Source organism: Hydra viridissima, unplaced genomic scaffold (genome assembly GCF_058129835.1).
Source record: "Hydra viridissima isolate aposymbiotic clone 2 unplaced genomic scaffold, HvirCarnegie_v1 scaffold_1, whole genome shotgun sequence".
In the NCBI taxonomy this organism is placed as follows: Eukaryota; Metazoa; Cnidaria; class Hydrozoa; order Anthoathecata; family Hydridae; genus Hydra; species Hydra viridissima.
In genome coordinates, this window is record NW_028324300.1 from 17,858,029 (window position 1) to 17,871,768 (window position 13,740).

Consider the following 13,740-nt stretch of genomic DNA (forward strand, 5'->3'; position numbering starts at 1 on the left):
GAAAAACCTCAAGCAGCAACCATTTAAAAGTCGGAAAACACACAAAAAATGTATAATTCAATAAAAGTAAAAAAACACATCATAAAGTAGCAAAAAACCGTTCAAAATGCGCAAAAAATACGCGTTCCCAGTCGCAAACCGCGTATTTTGGAAAATAACAAAAAATAAAATACAAAAAAATGAAAAGGCCGCTAACCTGTTCTACGCCGCGATGCAAATGTAGTACATTGAAAATTCGGGAAAAGTCTCCGCATCCGTTTACCTCTGGGGCTTTCTTGAACAGAGCTCTTTTTATTTGCACAAGTATTTATACCTTTCGAAAATCGACGGCCTTTAAGTAAAAAAAAGCGTGTATTTTGCAGAACAGACAAAAATAAACCAATCAGATTGCAGAGAAAAGGAAACAAAAAAAGAAAAAAATTGACCATTTAGAAACGAGCTCGAGCCAATAAATAAAAAAATAGCGACCAGTCAGATAATTTGAAACAGGTTCTGTGATAAAACTTTAGTGGGTGCAAAGTGTGCATTCTTCACATTCTTTTCTTTTGTGTTTTATGTTTCTTTCTGCATGCTTTGATATATTGCCTTTTTTTTCTTTTTCATTTTTGGTCGTGTTTTGCCATCTCTTTTCGCATTTTTCCTGTGAGGTTGCAATTTTTCTTTTTATTTTTTCCAATCTTCGTCATTCATTATTGTTTTATTTTATTATTTGCTAAAACGTAACGTGTTAAAATGTCATAAAAGCAAAGTGACAAAATTAATAATGAACATTTTTTTTGTATTTATTTTTTGAAACAAAATATAAAAAAAGTTTTTTGAAAATGTTGGGAGAAGATGTGTTGGACAAATCGCCTAACGAACCGACGCTTTTTATAACTCGGAAACTCGTGGGTATCCTTCATTGGCGAAAGACCATTTCAATGTTGTCGACAAATTTTTTTTACCATTTGTTGATTTCAGAAAAAGCGTGGGAAGAAAAACATTTAAAAAAAGATTCCATCATTCACTTTCAGTCCATGATGATTCCGTCTAATATGTCGCAGATGAAAAAAGAAGATAACAAAAAAAAAGATCCCTTGATTCAAAAAGTCACGAATTATTTTAAAAACAATTCTTTTGAGTTTTTTCACGCACTGGTTTTAACGACAAACATGTAACATTGGATTGAATTACCGAAAAGGTGATTGTGGCACACGGATAAGACGTGAAAATGTGTGGTTTTAGATAGGACAATCGAAAGAAACCTAACATTTGCCATAGAATTGCAATGTAGATGAACGACTAATATCTGAAAAGGACCAACTTGAACAACGGAACAAAATGGCTGAGGTGGAACAATTTGCGGAGCGAAATTAACAACAATTTTCAAATCAATGATTGAGAGAAAAACAATTCTTTTTTGATACGATCAAAATGAGCGAACCAGAACCCGATAAATTCAACATTAGGCAATTCAATTCTTGGAATCAGTTTTTTTTTTCCGAAGCCGAGCTTGGTGCCAAACAAAAATCCTCTTTTTGAGGATTTGAAGTGCGTAATGACATTTTTGCTAACATTTCAACTCATTTTTAATAGTTTAGTGGTATTTATAATAATAATATTTAGCAATATCACGATACATCCTCAATACAATCTGAACATTAGCGCTTACGCCACTTTACACCGTTTCGCCAGACAAGGGTACGAAAAATTTGAAAACGGAAAGTATTTTTTAAGAAACCCTATCGAATAACACCCAATTGAATGTCACTACTTGCCCTTTTTATTTTCTACGGAGATTGACAACAATTTGAGAGAACACAATTTTTTAGACTTTCTCAATCCCGATCAAAGGATGTTTACCTCTTTCTTTTCTATTCGCAACAAACCTCTAAATAAACCAAAAAAAAAGCGGTAATGTAAGTATAATTCGAATTACTGCTCGTGTTTCAAATGCGGGTTGTGTTTTTGGTGAAAATTCAAAAACAGATTTTCAAATCGAGTTTTTGTTCCAACGACTTTGCAACATTGTTCAATAACATAAATTGTTCAAATGATGGTACGGGTATGAAATATTATTACAAGCTCAATAAAAATAAACATTTAGACGATTTGTGGCATTAGAGCGATTATGGTTATAATTTTAAAATTGAAATGCACAATTATGGAAGACCAAACAAATATTTGTGAATCGAAACGATGTACGGTTATTTATACGGTGAGGACGACACCTGAATTATAAAAAACAAACAGAAATCGAAAGCAACTTTAGAGATTGGCAACACTTGTTATATCCAGATATGAAGGCTTGGGAGCATTTGCCTTGTTTACTGCCTCGCGCATTGTATTGAACAGGTTTAAACTTTTGAAAGATCCTGTGGGAATTTTCAAATACGCCTTGAATAATAACGACGAATTCAAATTGTTCATGAACGGTGACTTCAAAACTGCTAAGTTTAAATCTTATATGTACAACAAGAAAACCAGTTTTGAAGCAAGACTGTATCGCATTCAGGTGAAAGAATACTATTCGACGTCGGTAAAGCTGTCTTTGGGACTTTAAAGGTGTCTTTGGAACTTTGGAAAAAAGAAACTCCCACGCGGAACAAAACAAGTTATCGCTATTCGTTGCAACTTCAAAAGAACTTATTGACCGACGACGTCGTTCAAAAACTTATCTATCATTACACATACATTTAACATCGGTTGCTGGTACAAAGAAGACACGATGGAATAATTATAGACAATTGGAGAAAATATTATCAAATCAAATTTCTGCATTTGATCTTGTAATTTCCGAAAGACGGAGGTGAAGATGAAACACGTGGTTACATCGTTCAACTTGAATAGCTATTCCACGAAAAACAAAAAGATTAAACGTTTCGTTTTTGACTAACCACCAACCTCTTTTTGAAGGTGAAACGCGTTATTTTGTGGTGAGGGACACCCTTGGTTTTTCTAAATTCAGATGTACGTTTTTAAACTCAAAAAACGAAAAATTGTTATGTCAAAATCCAATCGATCCCATATTTATGATGCAATGGACCCCGTTTTTTTAAAATCGGCTTTTGTTTTGCACAGAGATTGGTCAAAAGAAACGCAAAAAAACAATCCGGCTCCGGTATTTAATGTTCTAGTTGGAGGAAATCGTTTAAAAAGGAGAAAAATGAGTCACATCAAAGCGTATTTGAAGACAGCTTTGGAATGAGGATGGTAAAAATTGAGTGAATGAATGATTTGAAGAGTTGAAGGAAAAACTGGAATGGCTAAAAAAAAGAAAATGGAATATGTGGCAGAAGAAATGAGGTAGTGGAAAAAGCGAGAAAGAAAAAATACGAAATGAAGAGCGATGAAGGTGAAAGCTATGCAGAAAGTAAATTAAAAAAGAAAGAAAAAGAATAGAAAAAAAAGACTTGTTGTGCAGGACGTTGGAAAATGTGGAAGCGGCAAACGTGAAGGACAAATTCAAGCATGCGCATTGCAAACCGTAGTATGCAAAAGACCCGAAAAGCGTAAAAAAGAATGGATTCAATAAAGTTTACAAAAAACTTTTAGTCTATTAGAAACCTTATTTGAAATGTATTTTCATTTTAAAAAATTTAACTGGTGTTGATCATCTTCTGTTACTTTGTGCTCCCTTGAAATCTCGATCAAACGTTTTTTAAGGGAGATTAATTTTTCGTTTTCTTTTAAGTTGTTGACTGGATCGTTTAACCAATAAACAGGCAATTTGCTTAAATCTATTTCATTTAAGAACATTAAGTTTTTTAGACTTTCTTGCGTTCTTAACCAATAAAAACAACGAAGCAGGTCTTTCGTGTAGTTATTTTTAAAGATGTTCATTTCGTTTTTTAATATTTCCTTCACATCGTAAACAAAAGTGTAGGAAAGTTTTTCTTCGTCTTCGATTTGTTGATTTTCGCTCTGCAAGTCTATTAAAAACGGTTTTTTTGCTAAAGGTTCGTAAAAGTTTGAAAATTGGTTTTTGTCAAAATCGTTGAAATTGTAAATGTACCATCGGTCGCAAAAGTTGTTTTCTCAAAAAATGAGTCGATAGGATTTGCTTGAAATGAGACAAATGAATTTTGGTTTTTTATTTTGAGAAGAAGTCGATGAAAAGCGAAAAGACTCACCAACGTCCACACAATACGGTGTGTGGATTTTGATAAGGTAAGTCGTTGTAAGACGTTTTGAATATTGTTTTCAATGGAGTAGTGTTTGAGAAATTCTGAAAAAAAAAAAAGTGAGTACTTCGATTGACGTTTCCTTTTAAACCTTGTACCTTGATATTGACTTCGTTGTAGTTGAGAGATATCGTTTTGACAAACTTATTTGAGTTGATCAAGACGGCATTTTCGAAGATGACGCTGTAAGTCGAAAAGGACAAAGGTATTTGCTTTCTGAAACTTTCACTTCCAAAACAATCGAAGCAAAACAAGTATACTTTTGTGATTCGCATCAACAATCGTTGGTGTTCGCCTTTTTTATATGGCGCATCACTGTTATAAATGAAAAAACATACTTTGCTTTGAATCGTATTGTCAAACATTGAAAATCGAACCGTGATTGATTTTAGCTAAAGTAAAAACACTCAAGTAACAATAACCGAATGGTGGTTCAGAACTATAATACCCGTCCAATCTTTGATATGTAGACATTTTCTTTAGAGGAAGAAAAAAATGAAAAATAAATATTTAAAAAGAAAAAAAAGTGAGCGGTGTTAAAACGAAATAAAGACAGGACAAAGTTGAATGCTGAGACTTATTTTTCAAAATTTTAAGCGGTTGTACTTGTTTTGATTTTATATTTATATTTCTATATGGAGCTTTATTTACTTTATGAATTTTTTTTTAAAAAATAAAAGGCAATTTTGAAAGTGACACCAAAGAAAATTTATCCTTTGATAAGAGGAGAAAACATGGATTTTATAATTTCTCTTTCTTTGAAAGAAAAAAACATTTACGATGAAGAGAGTGATAATGACAGTAACGACGTTGATATTTGAATCCCGTCTTCGGTTCCCGCATATTCACGAAAATGGAGAAAAAAAAAAAAAGAAAGGGAAAAAAAGGCTTCATGAAAAAAAAAAAGGAATTCAAAACCCACATATTTTGTAAACGAAAAACAAAATCAAGAAACGCCGATAACGAAACGAACAAAAAGACTCCACTGATTCGGAAAAACATGGGTAATAACCACCGCGCTTTCTTTTTCTGTTTTTTTTAATTCAATGTCTGTGGCTCGGTGGATGATTTGATGTATTTTTTTTCCTTTCTTTCTAGCCCCTCATTATTCTCTCATGTAATTTCTGTCACCGTTTCCACCGGGAAAAGAAAAAAACAAGTGCCCAACGCCTCAATAAGTGAAAACTCCTCCGCTCAATTTCTTTTTTTCTTTTTTTTTTGTGAATTTTTTTTCAAAGCGTCACGTGATTAAAATAGTTTTTCTCGTAATTCTCGAAATAGTAAAAATAAAGGATTTCATTCCTTGAACTGACGAGATACATATCTTTTCTGCGAACAGCGATTTTTCACTAGTTGACGGTGTGTTCGACAAAGTGGCGATGCGTGGGGGCGTAAAAGTTGTCGATCCTGCTTTCTGCATTGCCTCATGTAGCATATACAACGGCAAAGATTTCAGTAGTTTCTTCTTTTCAGTTTTGATTGTTACGAAGTATTTGTATTCCCATTGGGCTTTTCTTTTTTCTGAGTGGCTAATCGATAATTGATTCTCAAAACGATGGTTTTGTTGCTGTTTTCGTCCGAATGATCGGGCGTGACACCGCTGTAAGAAGTGGAATTAATGACGCACAGTTGATATTTTTGGGGATAGTGCCCTTCTAGCTAACCCGAAAAAACCACCTATATGGGGTGATAGTGGACACATGTAGGTGTCCAGAAATGGGAGTTTTGAAATCCATCTATTACGTCCGAGAAAAAAAAAATCAATTTTAAGTTGAAAATTTCCTAATTTTTTTACTATTTCGATTATTTACTAAACAAGCCATAAAATTGAAATGGATCATTGGAACTTCATGAAATTTTATGGTGTTGTACCTATATAGTATGGCTATCAATGTATAAAAATTCATGCAGATATCTTGCTTGGTTATTAAGTTATAGGCCAAAACGTTTTGCAAAATCATACATTTTGACAGTGTGGGTACCAAAAGTTTTTAGTTTTGGTAAAAAGATTTTGTTTGATTGCCCTGAATTTTTGTATGTATACTCTATAGGCAATAGGCAACAACTTTTGTTATTAGAGTTTTGGAGTTAGACCATTTCCTAAAAAACTGTGGCCACAAAATCATTTCGAGCCCCAAAATTTCCTTATAAAATTGGCAAATCAATTTTCAATGAAAATGACCAACTCTGGGGAAAATTTTTGAAGTATTTGCTACCCTGAGTAGTTATCTATTTAAAATATAATGAAATGCATGTACACATAACAAAATTTGGGGGGGGGGAGGGGTTTAGCAAATTAAGTAGATTTTAAATTAGTAGATTTTTTAAGTAATTCGCTCTTTTCATTATGTCCGTATGAATTTCATTCAGCAAAAGCATTACAGAGGCCGTAAAAATTGAGCTATCGAGTAAAAATTGAACCCAATGTGAGCAATAGACTAAAGAACATTCGTACAAATTTTGGATGAAATCTGACGGGTAGTTTTTGACAGAGACAACTTTTACCGAAAAAAGAAATGTAAAGCATTCCCTATTTTTTTGTTTGAGCGGATTTTACAGGTTAATTCATAAAAAAAAATCACTTGTTATTGTTTTCAAAACTTGCATTTTATTGCATTTGGAATTAATTTATTTCTTCAACAAAACTACAATTATTAGGGTAAGATTCTTTTTTTACATTTTCAACTTCTTAGGAAAGTTTTTGGTCTGTGATGTTTAAGATGGAAATGTTTTTCAGCGGAAAAAGTAGGAAGTGGAAAAAAGTATTGTATTTTATTGAGTGCGCACTTTTATTACAAAAAAATGATATCAAAGAAAAAGGTGCACACTTTAAAAATAATATTTATTTAATAGATGTATCCCATATTTTTTGTTAAAAAAGTTGAGTGTGCACTATACTCATATGCAAACTATACTATATAAAATACTGTAAGATGACAAGTGGGTAAATGAACTAAAGCGAGAGTAGATATGAAAATAGTTTGCTTTTATATCAAAACTATTTTAATCCTAATAAATATATTTTAAAGCTCTGAAATTAAATTATTTTAAATTTTGTGACAAAGCACTGCTTAAATTTTAGACCAATCTCCAAAAAAAAGGTTTAAATAAAATCTCCAATCTCCAAATAAAAGGCTCACCCTCCATATTTCTGCATACAGGTAAAGTTTCAATTCGTTTCAATTGCATATATTGTCAATAGCATCAATTATATTTTGGCTTATAAGTCTACAAACTTTTGCCTGTTTTTTTTTTAATTCTTTCCATTTGCACAAATAAGAGATAGTTTAAATTTCAAGAAACTATTTGAATACTGTTGCATTTACAGGAGACTAAGCAATTTCTCACAATGCCAAATCATGCAAGAGGTCACGAGGAGAACAGAAAAACTCTCTGTCAAACTTGCCTTAAAAACTGCAGGAGCGTTTATCAAAAGTCTATGGCATCACCTTTGACTTGGGTGATGCAAGAGTGCCTCAAGGAATATGTGATACATGCCGGACAATCATGAAGAAGCGAGATGAAGGCAAAGAAGTTGTTCTACCATCACTGTATGACTTCAAGTCTATCTGTGTCAGATTGGAAACTCGTGGCGAAAACTGTGACTGTCTCATCTGCAGGATTGGGCGTCTAAAGCTGAATGAGAAACATCCGCTATATGTTTCTCGAGCTGATGAGAAAGGGTCCACTGTGCGCTGCAACGATTGTCTGAGTCCCATCGGGAAAGGCTTTCCACACAATTGTAACCAATCCATATTTCGTAAAAACCTCAAAGGACTAGCTGCTCAAAATGAGAAAGTTGCAGAACAGATTGCTGCAAAGGTGATTGCAAGCAAAACAGCTTCACCAAAAGGCACTGTAAGGCTATCAAAACCATCTGGAGGACCACCTCTTCCTGTGACTCCAGGTGCTTCATTTAATAATGAATACCTCAAGTAATGTTACATTGACACGACAAATATTTTTATTCAAGAAGCATTTTTCTCCTTAATAATTTAGTATTTGGAAAAATGTTTCATAAGCCAATTTGTAATTACAGGGCCGATAGAGTGAAGGCCATTGTTGCTTGTGACTTGAAACTGGCCAACATTCTCTGTGGGCTTCAAGCTCACTCAAGCTCTCACCCTTGCTCTTGGTGTAGCATTGATTTCACAAATCTAGAGAAGTCTGAAGCCTTGAGAACACTTGGGTCACTCAGAGAGAGCTATAAAAGCTTCTTGAGTTCAGGGAGCATTCTTGCAGAGGCAAAACACACCGGCAATGTTGTCCACCCACCTATCCTCAGTGGAGCCGATGATGCTCTCATTCTGGACATTTTACCTCCACCGGAATTGCATCTTTTGCTTGGAGTTGTTAACCACATTTTTCAAAAGATGAAAAGTGTATGGCCAAATGCCAAAAAATGGCCAACTTCTCTTAACATGAAACTGAGCCCCTATCATGGAGGCATGTTTGAAGGAAACGATTGTCGCAAACTTCTTCGGAATGTGGATGGGCTTCAACAGTTGGCAGAAGCTGAGTCGGTTTTCCAAGTTTTTGGATTCATCGAAGCGCTCAGGAAGTTTGATGCTGTAGTGAAAAGCTGCTTTGGATCAGACCTTGAGGATGACTTTTTGGACAAAATCCAACAATTTCAAGACTCATACCTTGCCATCCAGAATGCTAGTGTTACACCCAAGATTCATATGGTATTTCACCACATCAAAGACTTTGTGAACCGCCACATGTCACCACTTGGAATTTACAGCGAACAGGTAGTTGAAGCAGCTCATCAAGACTTTTCTCATCATTGGCAACGATACAAACGACTCCCATCTCATCCAGATTACGCTCTTAGACTTAAAAATTGCCTTGTGGACTACAACAGCAAGCACCTTTAATAGTCTTACTCTGCCGAAAATGCCACATTTTATAATTCTAAAATTGTGCAGCTTATTTTAGAACTGTTTAACTAAATTAGAAAGTAGGTGTTTCTTGAATCAAGAAAAAAAACCTAATTTGTGATTGAGAGTGAATTGTTAAGTTTTCAATTTAAAGAAGAAAGTAAAATTTTTGAGTTAAAAGCTTTCACCTCTAATATTTGAGTTTTCTTCAACTCTTCATTTCAACTATTTCAGGTGACTTACCTGATTAAAATTCAAGTTTTATTTCATCTAAAAGTTTTTTTCAGCTTTGAACCTTTACTAAAGCCCCAAGGTGCATGAAGAGGAAACCTTAAAATTAACTAATTGGGCAAAACCCCCAAATTTGTGTTATGTGTACATGCATTCCATTATATTTTACAATCTAATTTTATTTTTTAGTTTTTCATGCAAAAATGATTACTTATTGATTTTCCATTTTGAGCCTATACTAATGCATAGAAAATGTACACGAAAAAGGCCTATTTTATGAAAATCTTAAAACTGACCTAAAAGTTGCAATTTTTTGATATTTTTCTATAGGCTCAATAATTTTTTACATTGATTGGTGCTCAGGGTAGCAAAAAATGTAAAATGGACCCCAGAGTTGGTCATTTTCATTGAAAATTGATTTGCCAATTTTATAAGGAAATTTTGGGGCTCGAAATGATTTTGTGGCCACAGTTTTTTAGGAAATGGTCTAACTCCAAAACTCTAATAACAAAAGTTGTTGCCTATTGCCTATAGAGTATACATACAAAAATTCAGGGCAATCAAACAAAATCTTTTTACCAAAACTAAAAACTTTTGGTACCCACACTGTCAAAATGTATGATTTTGCAAAACGTTTTGGCCTATAACTTAATAACCAAGCAAGATATCTGCATGAATTTTTATACATTGATAGCCATACTATATAGGTACAGCACCATAAAATTTCATGAAGTTCCAATGACCCATTTCAATTTTATGGCTTGTTTAGTAAATAATCGAAATAGTAAAAAAATTAGGAAATTTTCAACTTAAAATTGATTTTTTTTTCTCGGACGTAATAGATGGATTTCAAAACTCCCATTTCTGGACACCTACATGTGTCCACTATCACCCCATATAGGTGGTTTTTTCGGGTTAGCTAGAAGGGCACTATCCCCAAAAATATCAACTGTGGACGTTGTGCTAATCGTCGAGATATAGGTCATAGTGTTATATGAGGTGAGTTGCTCACCTCTTATAACAGTTGTCTCAGTTGTCCGAGAGATTGCTGCGTAAATAGGTTCTCGGATCGGTGTCTCTTTTCATTTCCATTATATAAGAATAAGGATTTCTCGAAGCCTCACTCTTGTCAAATTTGGTTATGGTCTCAATTTTTATGGTTCCGTGACCAGGCTTTGAGCAAGTTTTTTGTCGAAGCGTGTTCGGTTTGAGGTATAGAATTGTTCAAAATGTTCAGCAGCTTTTCGTCCGTTTTGTTTTTGAATTGCTTTTCGTCGGTCAGATAAGAAAATGTTTTTTCTCTTCGACCCGCAAAACGAATAATTCGCTTTTGATGTAAAAGTTTAAATATGTTTTTCTCCTTTGGCTATAGAGATTAGATTTTAATTTTTACATCTGGTGATACCTGAGACCTTGTAGATTAATGCCCAGTCGGTCGTTTTTTCGGTCCTCAAAATTGAGGTTGGCACCATATTTGGATAGGTGTGCCATTGCATCGAAAATAGGAAGAACAACATCAAAAGCGAATTATTCGTTTTGCGGGTCGAAGAGAAAAAACATTTTCTTATCTGACCGACGAAAAGCAATTCAAAAACAAAACGGACGAAAAGCTGCTGAACATTTTGAACAATTCTATACCTCAAACCGAACACGCTTCGACAAAAAACTTGCTCAAAGCCTGGTCACGGAACCATAAAAATTGAGACCATAACCAAATTTGACAAGAGTGAGGCTTCGAGAAATCCTTATTCTTTTAAAATGGAAAGGAAAAGATACACCGATCCGAAAACCTATTTACGCAGCAATCTCTCGGACAACTGAGACAACTGTTATAAGAGGTGAGCAACTCACCTCATATAACACTATGACCTATATCTCGACGATTAGCACAACGTCATTAATTCCACTTCTTACAGCGGTGTCATGCCTGATCAGTCGACCAATTTTGGATAGGTGTGATGGTGAACTTGAATCAATGGTAAAGTCATAGTGCGAGATACGATCGAGTCTCGATGATTTTTCGGATGACTTTTCAAATTGAACTTGACTTTCAGTTATCTGAAAAGTTTGTGAGCAAAAGCTAGTTCGTTTTCTTTGGAATCAATTTCCTATAGCTTGATATATTTTACCATGATTTTATGGGCTTGTTTGAGCTTGTCATTCAAGAGACAACCAACGGCGATGAACAGTAATGAAATGGGTAACATAGGTTGAAAGTTCCACGCGACATTTCGTTAAAGGACGAGATTATGGTGTTTTTCATTTTTTAAAAAAGTAAAAAATTTTAAACAAAAAAATATTTTGCTAAACGCAAAATATTGTTTGTTTTATCTTCACTTAAATTTTGAGACATCTAATTTTAAAATTTGTTTCTCTTTATACTTTTTCTCTTTCGCTACTCGTTATATTAGTTCGTGTGCAACATTTTCTTATGAGCGCAATATCATTTTTAATCCCTTTAATGATAAGAAATCTTTCGAACATAGAGAATCTTAGTACAAGTTCATACATTCTAAACTTTTATAATGAAAATATTTTTATGTGTACTCTGGATAATCTATTCTCTTGCATGTTTTTCTATTTGCGTTAAGCTGACCCTGATTTCCGTTATATCTCACCTTAGTACATTCTCTATTTCTTCCCTATATATCTCCAAAAATACTCGTCTCGTTCTTTTAAAATAATTTTTTAACGATCATTTGTTTGGTCGGGCGTTGGAATTATTCGTTGGAGTGGTAGAATTGATGTTTTAAGTTGCATTACTTTCCTCTCAGAATAGAAATTACAATCGTTTTCTTTTAGAGAACATGTTTATTTTGTATATTTACATGAATTGTTTTACTTGAAGTTATTATAGTGCTTAAGTAATCAAATGTGTCACAGAAAGTTCTTATCTCTTTATCTTCCGTAGGCATTCATTTCAAGAAATGTTTATTTAATGAAAATTTACGAAGAAATTTTTGTTAAAAATTAAACAATCACTTTATTATTTGTTCCTATTCTTCACAAACATTTTTTGAAATAAATTAGCAAAATTTTTGGCACAATATGACTTCCAAAATGTTAATTTTTCGGACGCTACTGTAGTACTCAGACTTAGAGCAAAAAACAGGGCTATCAAGGATAAGATTTTAAAATTGAAAAGTTCGCTAGTAAGAAATGTTGCAAATAAACTTTTGAAAGTCCAACGTTTCAATAAAAAACGAACAAACTGTTCATTTATTGAAACATTAACTGAAACACAAAAAGAAAACTTCAATGAAACTGATTTGTTCTTACTTCATCTTCCTTTTTTTTTTCATCTTTTTAAAAATAGTTATTTAAGTTGACATAATGAACATTCAAACAAATAATGATTAAGTTTTTCTCATCCTTAGGAATAAAGTTTTTCAATCTTTAATGATTTTCTCCATGTAATTTTTTTCATTTAAAACTACACGAGCAATTTATACGTGTTTTCGCATCTCCATCATGTTTTCGACGAGTTATCTCATCAAATTCTCCGTCGATGACGTCTGCGTTTCACAAAGACATTTGATGCAAATCTTTTTATTGCTTGAAGTTGAGCAAAGATAGTTTTATCTTTATTGAGTGAAAAAATTTTGGATTTTAACTAGGGTTGTTCGCCGCAAACAAAAACTTACGAAAATTTCGCATTTTTATCTTCCGTATTTCAAGTTGCTTTTGCGAAAGTTGTTCTTGCGCAAATTCACCTTCCGTAATGCGTTATACGAAAAAAATAAATAATTATTATTCCGTAATAACTCTTTACGAAAAGAAACTTGCGAAACAAATCATTTCGAAAGAATACTTGCGAAACAGTTCCTTACGGAAGGAGCATTTCGGAATGTGCGCTTACGGAATAGACTCGAAAGAATTCATTAAACTGTTATACACAAAAATATTATTATTTATTATTTAATTAACGTTGTTAAATAATTCTTCAATAGTTTTTACATATATATCTGTGTATATATATATATATATATATGTGTGTGTGTATGTGTGTGTGTGTGTGTGTGTGTGTGTGTGTGTGTGTGTGTGTGTGTGTGTGTGTGTGTGTGTGTGTGTGTGTGTGTGTGTGTGTGTGTGTGTGTGTGTGTGTGTGTGTGTGTGTGTGTGTGTGTGTGTGTGTGTATACACACAATATATATACATATATATATATACATACAGTGACCTAGAAAGATTAAGAAAGTTAGGACGGGGTGGGGGTGCTGAAACAGAATATAAGGGGGCCTAACGCAGCTAAAAATTTTAAATTTTAGTTGAGTTAGGCCCCGTTATATTCTATAATTAAATATATTAAATATATTATAATAATTAGTGTTTTAGTTACCTAGTTAATTATACGTATTTGATTCATAAAAGGTAATTAAAAATTTAAAATTAGCCGCGTTTCGTAAGTGTTTTTCTGTTAAGAACCGTTTCGTAAGTTGCGGTGCGAAAGAGTTTCGTTTCGA